Here is a 26,840-nt window from a genome sequence, read left to right on the forward strand (position 1 = left end):
AGGGATCGAAGAAAATGGCTGTGATGTAGTGGCTGGGCTAGCTGTGTGCGCAAATCCCATAATCGAAACCATCGAAACCCTACAGTGCAGAAAGAGGCTGCACATCTTTGGACTGTGGGAGGAAACCGGAGCACCCGGAGGAAACCCATCAGACGTGGGGAGAATGTGCAAACTCCGCACGGACAGTGACCCGAGCTGGGAATCGAACCCAGGTCCCTGGAGCTGTGAAGCAGCAGTGCTAACCACCATGCTACCGTGCCGCCCTGGAATTAATAATGGCCATTAAATCTTCTGACAGCCCAAAATGGGATTTGCGCTGCCAAGATTTTGGTTTCTAAACATCTCTTACCCCTCCGATGAAACGATTAGCATATTTTATAATAAATTTGCATTTAATTATGGGGCTTAAAACTGCTACTTCCACTGGTGTGATGCTGAAAACAAAAACCAATCCTGATGACCACGCCGAGGGGTGTAGAGGTAAGTATAGCCCTGGGGTGGTGAGAGCCATGGCTAGGCAGCACCTGGCAGTGCCAACCTGGCAGTGCTACATTGGCACTGCGAATGGTGGACCCTCTGGTGAGCCCCATTGGTGGGGGGAGGGGGGTCCCCTTTATGTGTGGTTGGGGTGGTGCTCACCTCAACATCTGTAAGGAGAGTGCCCCAATACTTGCATGGTGGGGGAGGGGCGTTAGAAGGAGTGGGGTGCTTGTAGCAGTGGGTCCTCCATGTCCGTGGATGGGGTGCAGGAAGTTTATTTTCAAATGCAGATCAGGGCGGTCTTTAAAGATAGCGCCCCAATTTAAGGCCCCACTCCAACAGAGTGACGGTGCAAACCGCAACCCCAGACTTTCTGTGCACTGAGTGCCAGAAAATCTGGAGTGAAAACTTGGTTGTGCTTCTGGTGAAATACATGCCAGCTTTCAGTCTGTACTTGACACTCAACCAGATTTTGGGAAAATTCTACCGAATGGCTTTGCTCTTTTCGATATTTAGTTGGGGAAATTTCTGTTCATCCAGCACTGGATTTTCCAAATCGTGTGGCTAATCAGCCACAGAATACTTGAACACAAGGAATAGGAGCAGGGGTAGACCACATGAGCCATCGAACCTGCTTCAACATTCAATATAAACCTGGAGGATCTTAGACTTCAACTCCATTTCCCCGCCTGCTCCCCATATACTTTAATTCCCTGAGAGACTTAAAATGTCCATTCCAGTCTTAAATGTATCTGATGGAGCATCCACAATCTTCTCGGGGGGAAAATTCCAAAGATTAATGATCTTTTGAGTGAAGCAATTTCTCCTTATCGCAATCTTAAATGATCTGCCTCTTAACCTGAGACTGTGTCCCCTGACTACCAGAAACAACCTCTCAACAACCTCTCAACCATTCTCTCAAGCCCCTTCAGAATTTTATTAGTGGCAATGAGATTGCCTCTCAAAGAAATAAACCAAATTTATTCAGCTCTCGTCATAAGCGGTGGCACTGTGGCACAGTGGTTAGCACTGCTGCCTCACAGCGCCAGGACCTAGGTTCAGTTCTGGTCTTGGGTGACTATTTGTGTGGGGTTTTCCCCGTGTCTGCGTGGGTTTCCTCCAGGTGCTCTGGTTTCCTCCCACAGTCCAAAGATGTGCGGGTCAGGTTGACTGGCCATGCTAAATTGCTCCTTAGTGTCAGGGGGATTAGGAGGGTAAATATATGGGGTTATGAGTAAAGGGCCTGGGTGGGATTGTTGTTGGTGCAGGCTTGATGGGCCAAATGGCCTCCTTCTGCACAGTTGATTCTATGATAGGACAACTCCCTCATCTCAGGGATCAATTTAGCGAACCTTCGCTGAAAGCCTCCAATGCATGCATATTTTTCCTTAAATGTGGAGACCAAAACTGCAAGAAATGTTCCAGATGTGGTCTCATCAAAATCCTGTATAACTGTAGTAAGACTTACTTTCTCTTTACGCAATTCCCTTGAAATAAAGGACAACATGACATTGGCCTTCCTAATTGCCTTCTGCACCTGCATGTTAACTTCCGTGCTCCTTGTACAAGTCTCTTAGAGCATCAAAAAAAGGTTTCTCACCTTTTAAAAAATATTCTGCTTTTTATTCTGATGACCGAAGTGAATAACTTGAGAATACCCTACATTATACTCCATGTGCCAGCTGGTTTCCCACTCACTTGTCTGGAAATCTTTGCAGCCTCTCTGTATCCTCCCCACAGCTTACCTTCCCATCCAGCTTTGCATCATCATCAAACTTACATACATTACTCTCTGTCTCTATATCTAAGGCATCAAAATAGATAGTAAATAACTGAGGTCTCAGTTATTTATTCAATCCCTGCCAACTTGCAAAAGTGTCCTTTATACCCACTGTAGTATTGAGGTAATACAACAAGGAAGCTTTAAATCACAATGGTGATTTATAGAACATAGAACAGTGCAGCACAGGACAGGCCCTTAGGTCCACAATGTTGTGCTGAACATGATGCCAAATTAAAATCCCTTCTGCCTGCCCTTGGTCCATGTCACTCCATTCCTTGCATCTTCATATGTTTATCTAAAAGCCCTTTAAACTCTATTGTATTTGCTGACACCACAACCCCTGGCAGCGTGTTCCAGATACCTACCACTCTCTGTGCAAAAAACTTGCTGCTCACATCTCCTTTCAACTTCCCCCCCCTCACCTTAAGTGCATGCCCCCTAGTATTAGACATTTCAACTCTGGGAAAAGATTTTGACTGTCAATCCTATCTATGCCTCTCATAATTTCATAGACTTCTACCAAGTCTCCCCCAACCTCCACCACTCCAGAAAAAACAATCCTAATTTTTCCAGCCTCTCCTTATAGCTTATACCCACCATTCCAGGCAGCATCCTGGTAAACCTCTTCTGCACCCTCTCCAAAGCCTCCACATCCTTTCTGTAATGTGGCGACCAGAATTGAATGCAATACTCTCAATGCGGCCGAAGCAAAGTTTTATAAAGCTGCTACATGGCATCCTGACTCTTGTACTCAATGCCCCGACCAATAAAGGAAGCATGACATACACCTTCCATACCACTCCATATACTTGAAGGATAAGTATGGCAAGTTTTGGGAACCTTGGATAACGAGAGATATTGTGAGCCTAGTCAAAGAGAAAAAGGAAGCATTTGTCAAAGGTAGGAGGCTGGGAATGGACGAAGCAAGTGTGGAATACAAGGAAAGTAGAAAGAAACTTAAGCAAGGAGTAAGAAGGGCTAAAAGGAGGCATGAAAAAGCATTGGCAGCAGGGTTAAGGAAAATCCCAAGGCTTTTTATACATATATAAAGAGCAAGAGGGTAGCCAGGGAGAGAGTTGGCCCACTCAAGAACAAGGGAGGGAATCTATGCGTGGAGCCAGAGGAAATGGGCAAAGTATTAAATGAGTACTTTGCGTCATTATTCACCAAAGAGAAGGACTTGGTGGATGATCAGTCTGGGAAAGGATGTGTAGATAGTTTGAGTCATGGTGAGATCAAAAAGGAGGAGGTATTGGGGTTCTTGAGAAACATTAAGGTAGACAAGTCCCCAGGGCCTGATGGGATATACCCCAGAATACTGAGAGAGGCAAGGGAGGAAATTGCTGGGGCCTTGAGAGAAATCTTTGTATCCTCATTAGCTACAGCAGAGGTCCCAGAGAATTGGAGAATAGCCAATGTTGTTCCTTTGTTTAAGAAGGGTAGCAAGAATAATCCCGGTAATTACAGGCCAGTGAGCCTTACATCAATGGTAGGGAAATTATTGGAGAGGACACTTCAAGACAGGCTTTATTCCCACTTAGAAATAAGTGGAAGAATTAGTGAGAGGCAACATGGTTTTGTGAAGGGGAGGTCGTGTCTCACGAACTTGATCGAGTTTTTCGAGGAAGTGACAAAGATGACTGATGAGGGTAGGGCAGTGGATGTTGTCTACATGGACTTCAGTAAGGCCTTTGACAAGGTCCCTCATAGCAGACTGGTGCAGAAGGTGAGGTCGCATGGGATCAGAGGTGAGCTGGCAAGGTGAATACAAAACTGGCTCCATCAAAGAAGACAGAGGGTAGCAGTGGAAGGGCTGTGACAAGTGGTGTTCCTCAGGGATCAGTGCTGGGACCTTTACTGTTTGTAATATATATAAACGATTTGGAGGAAAATGTAACTAGATTGATTAGTAAGTTTGCAGACGACACAAAGGTTGGTGGATTTGCGTGCGGATAGCGATGAGGACCATCAGAGGATACAGCAGGATATAGATCAGTTGGAGACTTGGGCGGAGAGATGGCAGATGGAGTTTAATCTGGACAAATGTGAGGTAATGCATTTTGGAAGGTCTAATACAGATAGGAAATATACAGTAAATGGCAGAACCCTTAAGAGTATTGATAGGCAAAGGGATCAGGGTGTACAGGTACACAGGTCACTGAAAGTGGCAATGCAGGTGGAGAAGGTAGTCAAGAAGGCATATGGCATGCTTGCCTTCTTCGGCCGGGGTATTGAGTTTAAAAATTGGCAAGTCATGTTGCAGCTTTATAGAACCTTAGTTAGGCCGCATTTGGAATATAGTGTTCAATTCTGGTCGCCACACTACCAGAAGGATGTGGAGGCTTTGGAGAGGGTGCAGAAAAGATTTACCAGGATGTTGCCTAGTATGTAGGGCATTAGCTATGAGGAGAGGTTGGAGAAACTTGGTTTGTTCTCACTGGAGCGACGGAGGTTGAGAAGAGACCTGATAGATTATGAGAGGCATGGACAGAGTGGATAGTCAGAAGCTTTTTCCCAGGCTGAATTACTAGGGGGCATAGGTTTAAGGTGCGAGGGGCAAGGTTTAAAGGAGATGTACGAGGCAGATTTTTTACACCGAGAGAAGTGGATGCCTGGAACTCGTTGCCGGGGGAGGTACAAAGAATAAAGAATAAAGAACAATACAGCACAGGAACAGGCCCTTCAGCCCTCCAAGCCCGTGCCGCTCCCTGGTCCAAACTAGACCATTCTTTTGTATCCCTCCATTCCCACTCCGTTCATATGGCTATCTAGATAAGTCTTAAACGTTCCCAGTGTGTCCGCCTCCACCACCTTGCCTGGCAGCGCATTCCAGGCCCCCACCACCCTCTGTGTAAAATATGTCCTTCTGATATCTGTGTTAAACCTCCCTCCCTTCACCTTGAACCTATGACCCCTCGTGAACGTCACCACCGACCTGAGGAAAAGATTCCCACCGTTCACCCTATCTATGCCTTTCATAATTTTATACACCTCTATTAAGTCTCCCCTCATCCTCCGTCTTTCCAGGGAGAACAACCCCAGTTTACCCAATCTCTCCTCATAACTAAGCCCCTCCATACCAGGCAACATCCTGGTAAACCTCCTCTGTACTCTCTCCAAAGCCTCCACGTCCTTCTGGTAGTGCGGCGACCAGAACTGGACGCAGTGTTCCAAATGCGGCCGAACCAACGTTCTTTTCATCTGCAACATCAGACCCCAACTTTTATACTCTATGCCCCGTCCTATAAAGGCAAGCATGCCATATGCCTTCTTCACCACCTTCTCCACCTGTGACGTCACCTTCAAGGATCTGTGGACTTGCACACCCAGGTCCCTCTGCGTATCTACACCCTTTATGGTTCTGCCATTTATTGTATAGCCCCTCCCTACATTATTTCTACCAAAATGCATCACTTCGCATTGATCAGGATTGAACGCCATCTGCCATTTCTTTGCCCAAATTTCCAGCCTATCTATATCCTTCTGTAGCCTCTGACAATGCTCCTCACTATCTGCATCAATGTTGATCATAGTCCTGCCATTAACTGTACACTTACCCTGAACATTTGATCTCCAAAAGTGCAGCACCTCACGCTTGCCCAGATTAAATTCCATCTGCAATTTCTCCACCCATATCTGCAACTGATCTATATCCCGCTGTATCCTTTGACAATCTTCTACACTATCCACAACTCCATCTGAGTGCCATCTGCAAACTTACTAACCCACCCATCTGCATTTTCATCCAAGTCATTTATATTTATCACAAACAGTAGAGATCCCAGTACGGATCCCTGCGGAACACCACTCGTCACTGAACACTAGCCAGAAAAACACCCTTCCATCACGACTCCCTGACTAATTTGGGCAAGCCAATTCTGAATCCAAGTGACCTTGGATCCCATGCATCTTAATCTTCTGGATGAGCCTACCATGAGGGATCTTGCCTAAAACCTTACTAAAATCCATGTATGCAACATCTTCTGCCGCACCCTCATTGATCACCTTCGTCACTCCTCGAAAAAAATCAATCAAGTGAGCAAGACGTGACCTGCTCCGCATAAAGCCGTGCTGACTTTCGCTCATTAGGCCATGGTTTTCCAAATGTGTGTAAATCCTATCCCAAAGAGTCCTCTCCAATAGCTTCTCAACCACAGAATGTTAGGTTCACCGTTCTGTAATTTCCTGGATTATCCTTTCTTCCTTTCTCGAACAGAGGAAAAACATTAGTTACTCACCAGTGGCTAGCGCGGATACAATGATCTTTGTCAGGGTCCCAGCAATCTTCTCTCTTGCCTCTCTCAATAACCTCAGGTAAATCCTATCAGGCCATGGGAACTTATCCACCTTAACACTCTTCAAGAGACCCAACACCACTTCTTTCTTAACCTCAAAATAACCTAGCATATTAGCATGTTCCACACTAATATCACTATCCTCCATATCCTCCTCCGTGGTGAATACCGACGCAGAGTACTCATTTAGGATCTTGCCCATATCCTCTGCCTCCAAGCACAAGTTCCCTCCTTTCTCCTTGAGTGATCTCATGGTGACAACAAGCAGACATGGGGAGAATAACCTAGCATATTAGCATGTTCCACATTGCTGGGACCCTGACATTCCACACAGACAGTCACCCAAGGCCAGAATTGAACCCAGGTCCCTGGTGTTGTGAGGCAGCAGTGCTAACCACTGTGCCACCGTGTCAGTGTAGGCTCAATAGGCCGAATGGCCTCCTTGTGCATTGTACGGATTCTACCCTCTCCCTAGTTATCCTCTTGTTTTTAAATGCCTATAAAATGCCTTGGGATTCTCCTTAACCCTAATTGCCAAGGTCATCTCAAGCCCCTCCTTGCTCTCCTAATTGCCTACTTGAGTTCTTTCCTGCTTTCTTTAGATTCCTCATGGGTCCTGTCCGATTTTGGCTTCCTAAACCGTACATATAATTTTTTTCTCTTTTTGACTACATTCACAACCTCCCTCATTATCCAAGGGTCCCTTACCCCACCATCCTAGTCTTTCCTCCTTACTGGAACATGCCAGTCCTGAACTCTGATCAGGAGTTCTTTAAACAACTCCCACATGTCAAATGTGGACATGGCCGATATCAGCTCCCAATTAATTCTCCCCAGCTTCTACCTAATACTGTCATAATTTACCTTCCCGCAAGATCCTGACTTATCCTTATTGATAGCTATCTTAAAACTTAAGGAGTTTTGACCATTGTTTCCAAAATGCTCTCCCACTGAAAGGTCAATTCCCTGGCCAGGCTCATTTGCCAATACAAGGTCCAGTATGGCCCCTCCTCTAGTTGGACTATCCACATACTCTTTCAAGAAACCTTCTTTGATACACCCAACAAATTCTGCCCCGTCTAAATCTCTTGCTCTAAGGAAGTCCTAGTCAATATTGGGGAAGTTAAAGTCACCCACTAGGACAACCTTGCTGTTATTGCATCTTTCCATAATCTGCCTACATATTTGTTCCTCAATGTCCTGGCAGCTGTTGAAGGGCCTATAGTAGAATCCCATCAGAGTGATTGCACCATTCTTGTTTTTGAGTTCTACCCATATTGCCTCTGTGGATAAGCCCTCTAGTATGTCCTCTCTGAGTGCAGATGTGACATTCTTCCTGATTAGTCTTGCATCTGCTTCACTTCTTTTACCTCGCTCTCCATCTCGTCTAAAACATCGAAAGCCTGGAACATTGAGCAGCCAGTCCTGTCCCTCTCTCTGTAATGGCCACACCATCATAATATCATGCACTGATAACTCATCTGCTTTACCCATAATACTCCTTGTATAGAAATAAACACACGTCAGCCGATCAGTACCATCGTGTCTATTAACCTGTCCCTGCCTGTCCTTCCTTTCTGACTTACTGGTCCTAACATCTACATTCCCCTCAATCCCCCCACATGCTGACCTGCTGCTCTGGTCCCAGCCCCTGCCACTCTAGTTTAAACCCTTCCAAGTAATACTAGCGAACCTCCCGGCAAGGATCATAGCATCCCTATACTGCAGAAGGAGGCCATTCGGCCCATCAGGCCTGCACCGAAAACAATCCCAACAAGGCCCTATCCCCGTAACTCCACGTATTTACCCTGCTCATTGGAGGGATGCAATTTAGCATCCTGCCAAACAACTTAACCCGCAAATCTTTGGACTGTGGGAGGAAACCCATGATGTGGGGAAGCCAGCGTTGGACTGGGGTCCAGTCCAATGCCGGCATCTCCATATCATAACTACCATCGACACCGCAAACTGCCAGCTGCAAGTGGAGAGGATCTCCAAGAAGATCGCGCATGTCGACACAGACATCAAGTTTCTACGAGGAAACCCACACAGACACAGGGAGAACATGCAAACTCCACGCAGACAATCACCCGAGGCTGGAATTAAACCTGGGTCCCTGGCACTGTGAGGCAGCAGTGCTAACTACTGTGCCAGCATGCCGCCCAGTTTAGGTGCAAACCGTCCCTCTTATACAGGTCACTGTAGTAATTCATAGGTTACTACCCTCAAGGTCCTGCTTTTTCCCAACTCCCTATACTCAATTTGCAGCACCTCATCCCTCTTTCTACCTATGTCATTGGTACCCATGTGCACAATGACCTTTGGCTGCTCACCCTCCCCCTTAAGAATTTTGTGTAACCGCTCAGAGACACACTTGACCCTGGCACCAGGAAGGCATCACACCATTCTGGAGTGTCGAACTCGGCCACAGAAACACCTGTCTGTGCCCCTAAATAGCGAGTCTCCAACCACTATCATACACTTGCAGCAGCAAAATAATACACGTAAGCCGTTATAGTTCTTGTCCTTCCAACTCCCTAGCTTGCAGATATTTTTTATTGAATTCAAATTCTACCATCTGCTGTGGCGGATTTCAAACCCAGGTCCCCAGAATATTAGCTGAGTTTCTGGATTAATCGTTGAGCGATAATACCACTAGGCCATCACCTCCCCAGTAATACATCTAAGTACAACCAAGACAGAATTTCCAATAAAGAGGGTGAATTGGCAAAGTTCATAAATTCAGTCTATCCAGTGACTTTCGGATCTTGCAGAGCACAGCAACTTTGCGATTAGTTCCTCCCTCGTTGAGATTGCAGTGTCCACAACAATGGTAGGTAGATTCATAGATTCTGAAGATGCACCAGTGCTGATGCTGCCACCTGAGATTCCCCTTGGGAAATACTTGATTCAGCTTTCACTGACTCAGTTGCAGGCACACTTAAAACTACTCCTGGATCCACATGTCTAGCTGTGGGGGCTGCAGTTTCCCGCCTTCTTATATGATCTATGTGTTTCCATGCTGCTCTGTCCTGTAGGTTGATGATATGATACTGGGCTGGTTTTTGCAATAATCTTCCTGGGTACCCAGGAAGATTATTGCTCCCCCCACCAAAGTTTTGGTCATAAACTAAGTCTTCCATTTCAAAGATCTGCCCCTTTTAGCTAAGTTGTGGTACTTCTTCTAGAAACATAGAAACCCTACAGTGCAGAAGGAGGCCATTCGGCCCATCGAGTCTGCACCGACCACAATCCCACCCAGGCCCTACCCCCACATATTTTACCCGCTAATCCCTCTAACCTACGCATCCCAGGACTCTAAGGGACAATTTTTAACCTGGCCAATCAACCTAACCTGCACATCTTTGGACTGTGGGAGGAAACCGGAGCACTCGGAGGAAACCCACGCAAACACGAGGAGAATGTGCAAACTCCACACAGACAGTGACCCGAGCCGGGAATCGAACCCGGGACCCTGGAGCTGTGAAGCAGCAGTGCTAACCACTGTGCTACCGTGCCGCCCTGTGAGGTTTGCCACTACCGCTCTACCACTCCATAGGCTACATGATCCATTCTGATAGGTCCCGGTTAGGTCTCATGACCTGCAACAATTGCCCCTTAAAGAGGCTGTGTTCACATCCACTTTCTGTTTTCTATCTACTAACCAATCCTCTATCCATGTTAATATATTGCCGTCAACTCCATGAGCTCTTACCTTGCCTATTAACCATTCGTGCATCACCTTATTGAATGGCATTTGGAAATCTAAGTATACTGCAACTACTTGTTCTCCTTTATTCACCCTATTACTTACATCCTAAAAAACTAATAAATTTGCCAAACAGGAATTCCCTTCAGTAAAACAATGTTGCCTTGTTCTCATCATACTATGCTCTTCTTAATGCTTTGTTAAGATTGCCTCAATAATAGATTCTAACATTTTCCCAACAACTGATGTTCGGCTAACTGGCCTGTAGTTCACTGTTTTCTCTCGCTCTCCTTTCTGGCAAAGCAGTTACATTTGTCAATTTCCAATCCAGTAGGACCATTCCTAAGGCTAAGGAATTTTGGAAAATCAGAGCTAGCACATCAACTATCTCTGCAGCAATCTCTTTTAGAATCCTAGAGTGGAGGCCATCTGATTCTGGATATTTATTGGATTTTAGTCCCTTCAATTTCTCCAATGTTTTTTCTCTGCTGATATCAATTCCCTAATTTCCTCACTTTTAGCTCCTAGATGACTGTCCACTTCTGGTATGAAACTTCTACTGTGAAGACAGACAAAAAAATATTGATTTAATGCCGCTGCGTTCTCCTCATTGCAAATGATAATTTCTTTCTTTGCTTCAAGGGGACCAATGTTTACATTAGCTACTCTCAGTCTTTTTATGACTTACAAAAGCTCTTACAATCTGTTTTTAGAATTCTGGCTCGTTTACTCTCATGCACTATTTTTTCCCTTTTTATCAACTTTTTGGTGGCCTTTTGCTGGTGCAGAAAACATTCCCAATCCTTGGACTTGCTATTCTTTGTAACATTGTGTAGGAGTAGATGGTTATTAATGTATAAAACTACTTGTATACAACAATAAGAAGAGGAACTAACCCTGTGTGTGTGCTATACTACTGATGTCAAAGAATTCCTGAGCTACATGCCAAGACTTGATTTGAGTCTCGACACATTGCCAAAGGTCAAACATAGAAACAAGATTTGTTAGGTTCCGCTAATTGTCTACAACTGCTGTGGTCAACAGCAGGTGTTGTGGAACTAAGTTAAAGTACGACATTACCAAAAACACAATAGTTTATATGCAATTAAGACATGGCATTTATAGCTAAAGGAATAGAATATAAAGGTAAGTATTGTTGCAATTATACAAGGCATTCGTGAGGCCGCACCTGGAGTAGTGTGCACAGTTTTGGTCACTGTATTTGAGGAAAGATATAGTGGCATTGGAGGCAGTTCAGAGGAGGTTCACTAGATTGACTCCAGAGATGAGGGGTTTGTCATATGAAGAGAGATTGTACAGTTTAGGCCTATACTCTCTGGAGTTTAGAAGAACGAGGGGAGATCAAATTGAGGTATTCAAGATGATAAAAGGTATGGGTAAAGTAGACATGGAGCGGATGCTTCCGCTGGTGGGCATTCTGGGACGAGGGGCATAGTCATAAGGGGTAGCAAATTTAAAACAGAGTTGAGGAGAAATTACTTCTTCCAAAGGGTTGTGAATCTGTGGAATTCACTACCCCAAAGTGCGGTGGATGCTGGGACAGTGAGTAAATTTAAGGAGGAGTTAGACAGATTTTTAATCGGTAATGGGTTGAAAGGTTATGGGGAGTAGGCAGGAAAATGGGGCTGAGGAGCACATTATAGTGGAGCGGACTCGATGGGCCGAATGGCCTAATTCAGCTCCTATATCTTATGAACTTATGAATTTATAAATCCAATCAGTGTGGGGTAAACCCAATCAGTGGGGGGGGGGGGGGGGGGGGGGGGGGGGTAACCTCCCGTTGTGGCATATTACAACCAATCCATGTAAGGAACTGACACTTCCACAACGCTGCCTCTGAAAGGAGTTATAAAAGTTGTGAAAGTTGTAGGCATTAAAAAAAGAAAGCAATGATACCAGCATGTAATGTTGAAGGTTGAAAAAGTTTTGTACAATTGTACCACATCTCCGGCTCAAGTCTCGTGAATGTAACAATCGTAAACCTTTTCCTTTGTCATAAAACCATAGAATCCCTACAGTACAGAAGAAGGCCATTCGGCTCATCAAACCTACACTGACAACAATCCCACCCTGGCCCTATCCCCATAACCCACCATTTACCCTGCTAATCCTCCTAACACTAAGGGTCAATTTAGCATGGCCAATAAACCCAACCCGCATGTCTTTGAGGTGTGTGAGGCAACTGGAGCTCCCAGAGAAAATCCACGCAGACATGAGGAGAATGTGCAAACCACACAGACAGTCACCCAAGGCTGGAATTGAATCCAATTCCCAGGCACTGTGAGGCAGCTGTGCTAACCATTGTGCCACTATGGCGCTTTGCAGGGCTTTCCAAACCTTTCCAGACACGGAATCCATTTGATCTCCCAACAGTACTGAAGTGTACCCTGAGAAACATCGACAGCCACAGGTGAGGTGCTTGAAGATTGGAGGTGGCAAATGTTGTGCCTTTGTTTAAGGAGCGCTGCATGGAAAAGCCTGAGAACTACAGGCCGGTGTGCCTCACATCTGTAGTGGGTAAGTTGTTATAAGGTATTCTGAGAGACAGGATCGACAGGCATTTAGAGAAGCAAGGACTGATTAAGGACAGTCAGCATGGCTTTGTGAATGGAAAATCATGTCTCATAAATTTGAGTTTTTTGAAGGGGTAACCAAGAAGGTAGATAAGGGCAGTGCAATTAATGTTGTCTACATGGACTTTAGCAAGGTCTATGACCTAGGTTGTTGCATAAGGTAAAATCTTACGGGATCCAGGGTGAGGTAATAAAATGGATACAAAATTGGCTTGATGACAGAAGACAGAGGGTGGTTATGGAGGGTTGTTTTTCAAACTGGAGGCCTGTAACCAGCGGTGTTGGGTCCACTGTTATTTGTCATTTAAACTAGGGGGGTTTAAACTAGTATGGCAGGGGGGTGGAGATCAAAATATTAGGTCTACAAGTGTAGAGGCTGGGGACGAGCTTGGGGCTGGGACAAGGCTGGCAAAGAAGAAGAGCACTCTGGGGGAGGATGACCTCACTGGGCCTGGAGGTCTGGAGTGCTTATACTTCAATGCAAGGAGCGTAGCAGGTAAGACAGACGAACTTAGGGCCTTAATGCTCACGAGGAATTTGGATGTGGTTGCGGTGACAGAGACTTGGTTGAAAGAGGCACAGGACTGGCAGCTGAATATTCCGGGGTACAAGTGTTTTAGGCGAGACAGAGGAGGGGCCAAAAGAGGTGGGGGAGTAGCAGTATTAGTTGGAGAGCATATTACAACGGTGCAGAGGGAGGACAATTCAGAGGGGTCGTGTAACGAGTCACTCTGGGTGGAGCTTAGAAACAGGAAGGGCGCAGTCACTATGTTGGGGGTATACTACAGGCCCCCCAACAGCCCAAGGGAAGTGGAAGAACGGGTATGTCAGGAGATACTGGATAGGTGCAGGAAAAATAGGGTTGTTGTCGTGGGAGACTTCAATTTTCCTGGTATAGACTGGAAATCGCTGAGAGCTGGGACTCTGGATGGGGAGGAATTTGTAAAATGCGTACAGGAGGGTTCTTTGGAACAATATGTAGATAGCCCGACTAGAGAGGGGGCTATACATGGACCTCGTACTGGGGAATGAGCCCGGTCAGGTCTTCAAAGTTTCGGTAGGGGAACATGTGGGAAATAGTGACCACAATTCTGTTAGCTTTAGGATAGTGATGGAAAAGGATGAGTGGTGTCCCAAGGGTAAGGTGTTGGATTGGGGGAAGGCTAACTTTAGTGGGATTAGGCAGAAATTGGCAGCTCTTGATTGGGAGAGGCTGTTTGAGGGTAAATCCACATCTGGCATGTGGAAGTCTTTTAAGGAACAGTTGTTAGGGCTACAGGACAGGCATGTGCCTGTTAAAAAGAAGGATAGGAAGGGTAGGATTCAAGAACCGTGGATAACCAGGGAAATTGAGGGACTGGTCAAAAAGAAAAGAGAGGCGTATGTTAGGTCCAGGCAGCTAAAAACGGAGGGAGCTCTGGAGGAGTACAAAGAACGTAGGAAAGAACTCAAACAGGGAATTAGAAGGGCAAAAAGGGGGCACGAAATGTCCTTGGCAGACAGGATTAAGGAGAATCCCAAGGCATTTTATTCATACGTTAGGAACAAAAGGGTTGTCAGGGAAAAAATCGGACCTCTCAGGGACAAAAGTGGGGAATTATGCTTCGAGCCCAAAGAAGTGGGGTAGATCCTAAATGAATACTTTGCGTCGGTATTCACAAAGGAGAGGGATGTGTTGACTGGGAGTGTCTCGGAGGGGAGCGTTGAACCGTTGGAGAAAATCTCCATTACAAGGGAAGAAGTGTTAGGTTTGTTAGAGAATATAAAGACTGACAAATCCCCAGGGCCTGATGGAATCTATCCAAGGCTGCTCAGGGAGACGAGAGATGAAATCGCTGGGCCTCTGACGCAAATCTTTGTCTCGTCACTGGACACAGGTGAGGTCCCAGAGGATTGGAGGATAGCTAATGTAGTCCTGTTATTTAAGAAGGGTAGGAAGGATAACACGGGTAATTATAGGCCGGTGAGCTTGACGTCCGTGGTGGGGAAGTTGTTGGAGAAGATTCTTAGAGATAGGATGTATGCGCATTTAGAAAGGAATAAACTCATTAACGATAGTCAGCATGGTTTTGTGAGAGGGAGGTCATGCCTCACTAACTGGTGGAGTTTTTTGAAGAAGTGACTAGAATGGTTGACGAGGGAAGGGCCGTGGATGTCGTCTATATGGAATTTAGTAAAGCGTTTGACAAAGTCCCTCATGGTAGGCTGGTGCAAAAGGTTGGATCTCATGGGATAAAGGGGGAGGTGGCTAGATGGGTGGAGAACTGGCTTGGTCACAGAAGACAGAGGGTGGTAGTGGAAGGGTCTTTTTCCGGCTGGAGGCCTGTGACTAGTGGTGTTCCGCAGGGCTCTGTATTGGGACCTCTGCTGTTTGTGATTTATATAAACGATCTGGAAGAAGGTGTAACTGGGGTGATCAGTAAGTTTGCGGACGACACAAAATTGGCAGGACTTGCAGATAGTGAGGAGCATTGTCAGAGGCTACAGAAGGATATAGATAGGCTGGAAATTTGGGCAAAGAAATGGCAGATGGCATTCAATCCTGATAAATGCGAAGTGATGCATTTTGGTAGAAATAATGTAGGGAGGAGCTATACAATAAATGGCAGAACCATAAAGGGTGTAGATATGCAGAGGGACCTGGGTGTGCAAGTCCACAGATCCTTGAAGGTGACGTCACAGGTGGAGAAGGTGGTGAGGAAGGCATATGGCATGCCTGCCTTTATAGGACGGGGCATAGAGTATAAAAGTTGGGGTCTGATGTTGCAGATGTATAGAACGTTGGTTCGGCCGCATTTGGAATCCTGCGTCCAGTTCTGGTCGCCACACTACCAGAAGGACGTGGAGGCTTTGGAGAGAGTACAGAGGAGGTTTACCAGGATGTTGCCTGGTATGGAGGGGCTTGGTTATGAGGAGAGATTGGGGAAACTGGGGTTGTTCTCCCTGGAAAGACGGAGGATGAGGGGAGACTTAATAGAGGTGTATAAAATTATGAAAGGCATAGATAGGGAGAACGGTGGGAAGCTTTTCCCCGGGTCGGTGGTGACGTTCACGAGGGGTCATAGGTTCAAGGTGAAGGGGGGGACGTTTAACACAGATATCAGAAGGACATATTTTACACAGAGGGTCGTGGGGGCCTGGAATGTCTTGCCGGGCAAGGTGGTGGAGGCGGACACACTGGGAACGTTTAAGACTTATCTAGACAGCTATATGAACGGAGTGGGAATGGAGGGATACAAAAGAGTGGTCTAGTTTGGACCAGGGAGCGGCGCGGGCTAATTGTTCTTTGTTTCTCGTTTCAAGGCTTCATTCTATGATCATCTTGCTGGTGCCAGTACAGAGCGAGACTGCGGATAGTTGGGACCCTGTCTCGGGGGCAGGGAATTCAGATGGTGTTCGTAAAGCAGAAGTGGAAATGAATAGGGTTGGGAAGCATTTTCTGATCAGGGCCAGTGTGATCTCCTGGACTCGTTTCGATCGCCTCAGGGGGTCGGAGAGGAATTTCCCAGATTTTTTTTTCCCCATATTGGCCCTGGGGTTTTCACTCTGGGTTTTCGCCTCTCCCTGGAGATCACATGGTCTGGAATGGGGGGGTGGGGGTGAGTTAATAGGTTGTGATGAACAAAGCATCGTAGCTGTGAGGGACAGCTCGGAGGATAGGATATTAGGATGTAGATAGGCTGGAAAATTGGGCGGGGATCCTGGATTCAGGATTCAATCCTGGACCGGGGAGCGGTGCGGGCTTGGAGGGCCGAAGGGCCTGTTCCTGTGCTGTATTGTTCTTTGTTCTTTGAGACTTAATAGAGGTGTATAAAATTATGAAAGGCATAGATAGGGTGAACGGTGGGAAGCTTTTCCCCAGGTCGGTGGTGACGTTCACGAGGGATCATAGGTTCAAGGTGAAGGGGGGGAGGTTTAACACAGATATCAGAAGGACATATTTTACACAGAGGGTGGTGGGGGCCTGGAATGCGCTGCCAGGCAAGGTGGTGGAGGCGGACACACTGGGAACGTTTAAGACTTATCTAGATAGCCACATGAACGGAGTGGGAATGGAGGGATACAAAAGAATGGTCTAGTTTGGACCAGGGAGCGGCATGGCTTGGAGGGCCGAAGGGCCTGTTCCTGTGCTGTATTGTTCTTTGTTCTTATTTATATTAATAATTTGGATGAGAATTTAGGAGGCATGGTTAGCAAGTTTGCAGATGACACCAAGATTGGAGCGCCCAGAGGCATAGTGATCGGTGAAGAAGGTTATCTAGGATTGAAACGGGATCTTGATCAATTGGGCTGAAGAATGGCAGATGGAGTTTAATTTAGATAAATGCAAGGTGATGCATTTTGGTCGGTCGAACCAGAGCAGGACTTGCTCAGTTAATGGTAGGGCGTTGGGGAGAGTTATAGAACAAAGAGATCTAGGGGTACAGGTTCATAGCTCCTTGAAAGTGGAGTCACAGGTGGACAGAGTGGTGAAGAAGGCATTCGGCATGCTTGGTTTCATTGGTCAGAACATTGAATACAGGAGTTGGGACATTCTTGTTGAAGTTGTACAAGACATTGGTAATGCCACACTTGGAATACTGTGTACAGTTCTGGTCACCCTATTATAGAAAGGATATTATTAAACTGGAAAGAGTGCGAAAAAGATTTACTAGGATGCTACCGGGACTTGATGGTTTGAGTTATAAAGAGAGGCTGGATAGACTGGGACTTTTTTCTCTGGAGCGCAGGAGGCTTAGGGGTGATCTTATAGAGGTCTAGAAAATAATTAGTGGCATAGATCAGCTCGATAGTCAATATCTTTCCCCAAAGGTACGGGAGTCTAAAACTAGAGATCATAGGTTTAAGGTGAGAGGGGAAAGATACAAAAGGGTCCAGAGGAGCAATTTTTCACTCAGAGTATCTGGAACAAGCTGCCAGAGGTAGTAGTAGAGGCGGATACAATTTCATCTTTTAAAAGCATTTAAATAGTTACATGGGTAAGGTAGGTACAGAGGGATATGGGCCAAACACGGGTAATTGGGTATAGCTTAGGGGTTAAAAAAGGGGCGGCATGGACAAGTTGGGCTGAAGGGCCTGTTTCCATGCTGTAAACCTCGAGGACTGTATAGCAGCCTCATTATATTGAAAAATTAAATCACAAAAAATAATTATTATTTTGCAATAAGTACAATCATCCAAAAATGAATTTAAAAGTTGTTTCCATATCTTATTTGTACACATTTAATATAAAAAGTTCTGTTACTCAATGAATAGAAAATAGAAACAGGGTGGGCCATTCAGCAATTTGAGCCTGCTCCGCCATTCACTATGCTCATGGCAGATGATCTAATTCAAGAGCTTGATCCTGCCTTCCCCCATATCCTTTGATCCCATTCACCCCAAGACCTATATCTAACTCCTTCTTGAAAACATACAGGCTGGAGATTTCTCGGCTGCATGCCACAGGAATTGTAGCAGGTGGGACAGAAAATTCGGCAGACTATTTAAAGATCTGTTGAGCTCAGGTGGGAATTTCCAGTCTTGGAGTATGCCAGGCCAGAAAATCCCACCCAGAATGTTTTGGTCTCAACTATTTTCTGTGGTGACACAGGCTCACCACTCTCTGGGTGAAGAATACTTCCAATAGTTTTTGATGATTTTATTGGGAGCATCCACTCACACACACTCCCTCACCTATCCTTACCCTAACCCAGCCATGCCCTCACCTACACTCACGCTCTCCCACACCCTCACTCACAATCTCACCCACCTCTCTCACCTACACACCACCTTTCTGGATTCCTGAAGCCCCAGCTTCTCTCAGGCTCCCAATTGCTCCAGCGCCTCACGGGCCCCCAACAGCCCTTGCTCCTCTTGGATTTCCAAAGCTCCAGCTTCTCTCAGGCCCTCAATGCTCCCTGCTCACCTCGGACCCCCCACTGACCCTGTCTTCGCTCGAACCTCCCCGTCAGAGCTGGACCTACCGTGGAACCCCTGGAGGAGTCCCACAGAACCCAGTTTGTAAACCCCTGTTTTAACCTAATACTCTCCTTAACTTCTCGCATGAACCTTGGGTGGATCTTTTTTGCTGAGTTTTTGTTCTTCAATAGAATGTATTTCTTGCTGAATATTTTAAATTGTTTCTTTAAATATTTCCCACTGTTTATTACCTCCATATCTTTTAGTCAATTTACTCAATTAACCTTAACCAGTTCTCCCCTTACCCCTATATAATTGGCTTTATTTAAGTTGAAGACTTGTGGCTGTGATTGGAATACATCACTTTCAAACTCAACATGGAATTGAATGCTATTATGAATGGACAGTGAGGGGTCTATCGAGTAGATGTTGCAAAAATGAAGGATAGAAATGGCAGGATTCGGGAACTATGAATCACAAGGAAAATTGTAAACTTCATCAAAAGGAAAAAGAAGCATACGATAGGTCGAGGCAACTAAAAACTGATGAAGCCTTTGAGGAGTATAGAAAGTAGGAAGGAACTTAAAGCAGAATTAGGAGAGCTAAAAAGTGCAAAGAAGGCTCACCAGGATGTTGCCTGGTCTGTAGGGTGTTGGCTACGAGGAGAGGTTGAATAAACTAGGATTGTTTTAACTGGAAAGGCGGAGGCTGAGGGAAGACCTGATAGAGGTCGACAAAATTATGAGAGGCATAGACAGGGTGGATAATCAGAGGCTTTTTCCCGGGGTGGAAGTGTCAATTACAAGGGGGTGCAGATTCAAAGGGAAAGTTTAAGGGAGGTGTGTGGAGGAAATTTTTTCATGCAGAGAATGGTGGATGCCTGGAATGCGCTGCCAGAGAAGGTGGTGGAAGCAGGCACATTAGCAACATTTAAGAAGCCTATGTTTGGGGAGGGAATCGAGGGGTATGGACTCAGTAAGGGCAGAAAGTCATTTTTTTTAGTTGTTAGGGCATCATGATCAGCATGAATCATAGAAACCCTACAGTGCAGAAGGAGGCCATTCGGCCCATCGAGTCTGCACCGACCACAATCCCACCCAGGCCCTACCCCCACATATTTACCCGCTAAACCCTCTAACCTGCGCATCTCAGGATTCTAAGGGGCAATTTTTAACCTGGCCAATCAACCTAACCCGCACATCTTTGAACTGTGGGAGGAAACCGGAGCACCCGAGCTTGAAAGGCCTGTTCCTGTTGTAAGGGACTGAGGAAAATTTGTGGGGAAGACAGTTACCAGTGTTCTTTGTCCCTGGTGGGCTTCAGTGTCCTGTTTGCCGGGTGGGTGCTGTGAACAGGATGCTGTTGGTTGAGTGATGTGGGCTGGGCCAATGGGATTGCTCTGGGGGCGGGAGGAAAAAAAAGGCGCCGGGAAGTGAAGCAGTGCAGAGAGAGAGGCAGAGCTGGAGAGGCAGAGAGCTGAAGGTGCAGAGCTGAAGGTGCAGAGCTGAAGAGAGAGAGCTTTTTCCAGGCAGGGAGAATTCGGTTTAGAGTGAGAGGCAGCCAGGTGTTCCCCTGCCTGTTCTTTTCATTACTGCCGAGGAGGACAGCATTCAGCGCACTCGACCTACGTTGCTGCACGGATAGCTCGCGGCACCTCTGCCTCCTGCGGCATCATCTTCCACACGTGTGTCTCTCCTGGACTGTGTGTGGGTGTCGTGAGTAACTGGTGGGGACTCTACAGTCCAACCGGATCAGTATCTACGAATGTGTTACAGAGGATGAGTTTCCCCATATGTGCACCAACGGTTATAGATCAGAGCTCACTGTTTTATGTCTGTTAATGATATGTGTTATTAAATTTATTTTTGATATTCCGACTTACAGTACGGACATTTATGGGTAAACAGGGAATTAGCCAAATCAACATCAACCGCTAGGAATTCGGGATCCTGTTGATTGAATATTTAAATAGTAGCCCCATATAGTGGTCAGCAGGGGGTTACACTGTGATGTACTGTTCTTTCTTCTTGAGATAGAGCTGATTGTCATCACTGTACATGTGGAAGCTGGTGGGCAGGATTTTCTGTACAACCCGCCGTGTGTTTTGTGGCAGAAGAGGTTGCCCGCTGTTTGCTGGTGGTGGGATCTTCTGGTCCTGCCCATTGTTAACCCATTGAATGCACCCTTCACCACTAGGAAACCCATGGAAGATCCCGCTGGTATGAATGGCTGAAAAATTCTGGCTGGTGTGTTTTCGAATGTTGCTCAAGGACAGCATCTAGATGAAGAATAGGAGTGAATAGGTCCTTGGGAGATTGCAGAGAAAATAGTCCGGTTGTGGGAAGAAAGTGCTCAACTGATTTGCTTTACATTACAGGATAGAAAGAGGTGAATGTAGTCCTGTCCAGCTGTACAATAGGAAAGAGGTTCTGGAAGAGAGTGGTATGGTTGAAAATGTCAAAGGCTGTAGACAGGTCAAGAAGAAAGAGGGGGAATGACTACTGGCAGTCTCTTAAGATTTTGAGCCAAGTCTTTCCGAAATGAAATAAAGAAACATTTCAATAATAAAATGTGGTACCATTTTGGGCACAAAGGGCAATTGATGGCAGATCAATTGTGAATTTTAAATCTGAGAATGATTGGCTCTTGTTCACCAAACGTGTTAAGGAATCATGGGAAAAGGATGGTATATGGATTTAGACTGCATTCCAAACATGATCTCATTGAATGGTTCTGTTGTAGATTAATCAATAGAGCATGATTCAAAGAACAAAGAATAATCCAGCACAGGAACAGGCCCTTCGGCCCTCCAAGCCCGCGCCGCTCCCTGGTCCAAACTGGACCATTCTTTTGTATCCCTCCATTCCCACTCCGTTCATATGGCTGTCTAGATAAGTCTTAAACGTTCCCAGTGTGTCCGCTTCCACCACCTTGCCTGGCAGCGCATTCCAGGCCCCCACCACCCTCTGTGTAAAATATGTCCGTCTGATATCTGTGTTAAACCTCCCCCCCTTCACCTTGAACCTATGACCCCTCGTGAACGTCACCACCGACCTGGGGAAAAGCTTCCCAGTGTTCACCCTATCGACGCCTTTCATAATTTTATACACCTCTATTAAGTCTCCCCTCATCCTCCGTCTTTCCAGGGAGAACAACCCAGTTTACCCAATCTCTCCTCATAACTAAGCCCCTCCATACCAGGTAACATCCTGGTAAACTTCCTCTGTACTCTCTCCAAAGCCTCCACATCCTTCTGGTAGTGTGGCGACCAGAACTGGACGCAGTATTCCAGATGCGGCCGAACCAACGTTCTATACATCTGCAACATCAGACCCCAACTTTTATACTCTATGCCCCGTCCTATAAAGGCAAGCATGCCATATGCCTTCTTCACCACCTTCTCCACCTGTGACATCACTTTCAAGGATCTGTGAACTTGCACACCCAGGTCCCTCTGTGTATCTACACCCTTTATGGTTCTGCCATTTATCATATAGCTCCTCCCTACATTATTTCTACCAAAATGCATCACTTCGCATTTATCAGGATTGAACTCCATCAGCCATTTCTTTGCCCAAATTTCCAGCCTATCTATATCCTTCTGTAGCCTCTGACAATGCTCCTCACTATCTGCAAGTCCTGCCAATTTTGTGTCGTCCGCAAACTTACTGATCACCCCAGTTACACCTTCTTCCAGATCATTTATATAAATCACAAACAGCAGAGGTCCCAGTACAGAGCCCTGCGGAACACCACTAGTCACAGGCCTCCAGCCGGAAAAAGACCCTTCCACTACCACCCTCTGTCTTCTGTGACCAAGCCAGTTCTCCACCCATCTAGCCACCTCCCCCTTTATCCCATGAGATCCAACCTTTTTCACCAGCCTACCATGAGGGACTTTGTCAAACGCTTTACTAAAGTCCATATAGACGACATCCACGGCCCTTCCCTCGTCAACCATTTTGGTCACTTCTTCAAAAAGCTCCACCAGGTTAGTGAGGCATGACCTCCCTCTCACAAAATCATGCTGACTATCGTTAATGAGTTTATTCCTTTCTAAATGCGCATACATCCTATCTCTAAGAATCTTCTCCAACAACTTCCCCACCACGGACGTCAAGCTCACCGGCCTATAATTACCCGTGTTATCCTTCCTACCCTTCTTAAATAACGGGACCACATTAGCTATCCTCCAATGCTCTGGGACCTCACCTGCGTCCAGTGACGAGACAAAGATTTGCGTCAGAGGCCCAGCGATTTCATCTCTCGTCTCCCTGAGCAGCCTTTGATAGATTCCATCAGGCCCTGAGGATTTGTCAGTCTTTAAATTCTCTAACAAACCTAACACTTCCTCCTTTGTAATGGAGATTTTCTCCAACGGTTCAACACTCCCCTCCGAGACACTCCCAGTCAACACATCCCTCTCCTTTGTGAATACCGACGCAAAGTATTCATTTAGGATCTCCCCTACTTCTTTGGGCTCGAAGCATAATTCCCCACTTTTGTCCCTGAGAGGTCCGATTTTTTCCCTGACAACCCTTTTGTTCCTAACGTATGAATAAAATGCCTTGGGATTCTCCTTAATCCTGTCTACCAAGAACATTTCGTGACCCCTTTTTGCTCTTCTAATTCCCCGTTTGAGTTCTTTCCTACGTTCTTTGTACTCCTCCAGAGCTCCCTCCGTTTTTAGCTGCCTGGACCTACCATACGCCTCTCTTTTCTTTTTGACCAGTCCCTCAATTTCCCTGGTTATCCACGGTTCTCGAATCCTACCCTTCCTGTCCTTCTTTTTAACAGGCACATGCCTAACAACTGTTCCTTAAAAGACTCCCACATGCCAGATGTGAATTTACCCTCAAACAGCCTCTCCCAATCAAGAGCTGCCAATTTCTGCCTAATCCCACTAAAGCTAGCCTTCCCCCAATCCAACACCTTACCCTTGGGACACCACTCATCCTTTTCCATCACTATCCTAAAGCTAACAGAATTGTGGTCACTATTTCCCACATGTTCCCCTACCGAAACTTTGCAGACCTGACCGGGCTCATTCCCCAGTACGAGGTCCAGTATAGCCCCCTCTCTAGTCGGGCTATCTACATATTGTTCCAAAGAACCCTCCTGTACGCATTTTACAAATTCCTCCCCATTGAGTCCCAGCTCTCGGCGATTTCCAGTCTATACCAGGGAAATTGAAGTCTCCCACTACAACAACCCTATTTTTCCTGCACCTATCCATTATCTCCTGACATATCCGTTCTTCCACTTCCCTTGGGCTGTTGGGGGGCCTGTAGTACACCCCCAACATAGAGACTGCGCCCTTCCTGTTTCTAAGCTTCACCCAGAGTGACTCGTTACACGACCCCTCTGAACTGTCCTCCCTCTGCACCGTTGTAATATGCTCTCCAACTAATACTGCTACTCCCCCACCTCTTTTGGCCCCTCCTCTGTCTCGCCTAAAACACTTGTACCCCGGAATATTCAGCTGCCAGTCCTGTCCCTCTTTCAACCAAGTCTCTGTCACCGCAACCACATCCAAATTCCTCGTGAGCATTAAGGCCCTAAGTTCATCTGTCTTACCTGCTACGCTCTTTGCATTGAAGTATAAGCACTCCAGACCTCCAGGCCCAGTGAGGTCATCCTCCCCCAGAGTGCTCTTCTTCTTTGCCAGCCTTGTCCCAGCCCCAAGCTCGTCCCCAGCCTCTACACTTGTAGACCCAATATTTTGATCCCCTCCCCCCCGCTATACTATAATTCCTATAATTAGGCAACAAACTCCATTCTTGTTACATTTTTTGACTACCAGGATAGTAGAAGGAAAAATGAATGGACCTTAATATTTCTTCGCCTAACATCTTGTCAAAGAATATCAGATTCGTATTTCCCATACAGAAATTCAAAAATGGACTGGAACTCATCATTGGAGAACTTCACTTCCAATCCTTTCCAGTCCAAGTAACAACCATTTACTGTAATTCTTTGTTCTTTTGAAACAACCAACTCTCCATCCATGTTGTTAAATGTGCTAATGAACATTTTGTGAAATCTTTTATTGTATATTTGCTGAAAATAATTTATTTAAAAAACTTTACAATGTTAATAAATCCATACTAGTTGTCTTTAACTTGAGCATGCATTTCTAAATTAAGATTTGCATGGTTTCTTGGTTGCTAACTCAGTTGTTTAATAATAAATTCTGATGAAAGGTCATTGAACTTTCGTCTGAGTCTTTGAATCTTCTCTGTGAGTTCAGGCTGAAATTAGCGCACTGAGCGGGCCACTGCACATGTGCTGATCTGTCAGCACTGAGATCGGCGCATGCACAGTGGCCCCACACTGATGCCCTACCGATTGCTGGCCAGCTCAATCACTAGCCAGCGCGCGACCCCCACAACGTCGGCCCGATCGCTGGACCCCCAACCATTCCTGGACCCAGCCCCAACACCCACCCCCCCCTGTCCTCCCCCCAGGCCCCAGCCCTGACACCCCCATTCTGACTGCCCCGATCTCTAGCCCCCCCATTGTTATCCCCCCACAGTCCCGACCACCCCCCACAATGCAGACCCCCCAGCAGTCCCGACCCCCCCCCACCCAACCCGCCCCGATCACGGCCCACCTTCTTTCCCCCACCGATCCCTATGCAGAGTGGCAGCAGCCCATGCAACCCAACTGATCGTCCTTGGCTCCGCCCCATTAGGCCCTGCCCCCAAAAGGCCCCACATCCATATGCCCTGCCCCTTTGGCACTGCGCCATGCCCAATGGGCAGTGCCAAGATACTCCCTGGGCATTGTGACCTTGTCCCTTGGGCAGTGCCAGGAGGCCCAGGCCGGCACTGCCAGGGTGCCAAGGCCCGGGAACACCCCTCCCTAGATCCTCTGGGGGGCCCTGATTGCCCCCCCATCACTCCATTGGGGTCGGGCCGCTAGCTCCCCAAAAGTGGGGAGCTACTATGAACCCCACTGGAGTGAGATACTCCTAGCAGGATGGGAGAGGTTAGAAGACTGAAGTTTCTGGGCTCGCTAATAGGATTTAAAATATATGGCAATGTTAATCGGGATGCCTCAGGGATCAGTGCTAGTTATTTGTTATTTATATTAATGATTTGGATGAGAATATAGGAGGCATGGTTAGTAAGTTTGCAGATGACACCAAGATTGGTGGCATAGTGGACAGTGAAGAACGTTATCTCCGATTGCAACAAGATCTTTTTGTCATTTTCATAAATGACCTGGATGAGGAAGTGGAGGGATGGGTTGGTAAGTTTGCCGACGACACGAAGGTTGGTGGGGTTGTGGATAGTCTGGAGGGATGTCAGAAGTTACAGAGGGACATAGATAGGATGCAAGACTGGGCGGACAAGTGGCAGATGGACTTCAACCCAGATAAATGCGTAGTGGTCCATTTTGGCAGGTCAAATGGGATGAAGGAGTACAATATTAAGGGAAAGACTCTTAACACTGTAGAGGATCAGAAGGACCTTGGGGTCCGGGTCCATCGGACTCTAAAATCGGCCCCGCAGGTGGAGGAGGTAGTTAAGAAGGCATATGGTGTGCTGGCCTTTATCGATCGAGGGATGGAGTTTAGGAGTCCGGGGATAATGATGCAGCTATATCAGACCCTCGTCAGACCCCACTTGGAGAACTGTGCTTCGTTCTGGTCGCCTCATTACAGGAAGGATGTGGAAATGACTGAAAGGGTGCAGAGGGGATTTACAAGGATGTTGCCTGGATTGAGTGGCATACCTTATGAGGATAGGCTGAGGGAGCTCGGTCTTTTCTCCTTGGAGAGACGTAGGATGAGAGGAGATCTAATAGAGGTATATAAGATGTTGAGAGGCATAGATCGGGTGGACTCTCAGAGGCTTTTTCCCAGGGTGGAAATGGCTGCCACGAAAGGACACAGGTTTAAGGTGCTGGGGGGTAGATACAGGGGAAATGTTAGGGGGAAGTTTTTCACACAGAGGGTGGTGGGCGAGTGGAATCGGCTGCCGTCAGTGGTGGTGGAGGCAAACTCAATAGGGTCTTTTATGAGACTCCTGGATGAGTACATGGGTCTTAATAGGATGGAGGGTTATAGGTAG

This window comes from Mustelus asterias, chromosome 2 (assembly GCF_964213995.1).
Source record: "Mustelus asterias chromosome 2, sMusAst1.hap1.1, whole genome shotgun sequence".
Classification (NCBI taxonomy): Eukaryota; Metazoa; Chordata; class Chondrichthyes; order Carcharhiniformes; family Triakidae; genus Mustelus; species Mustelus asterias.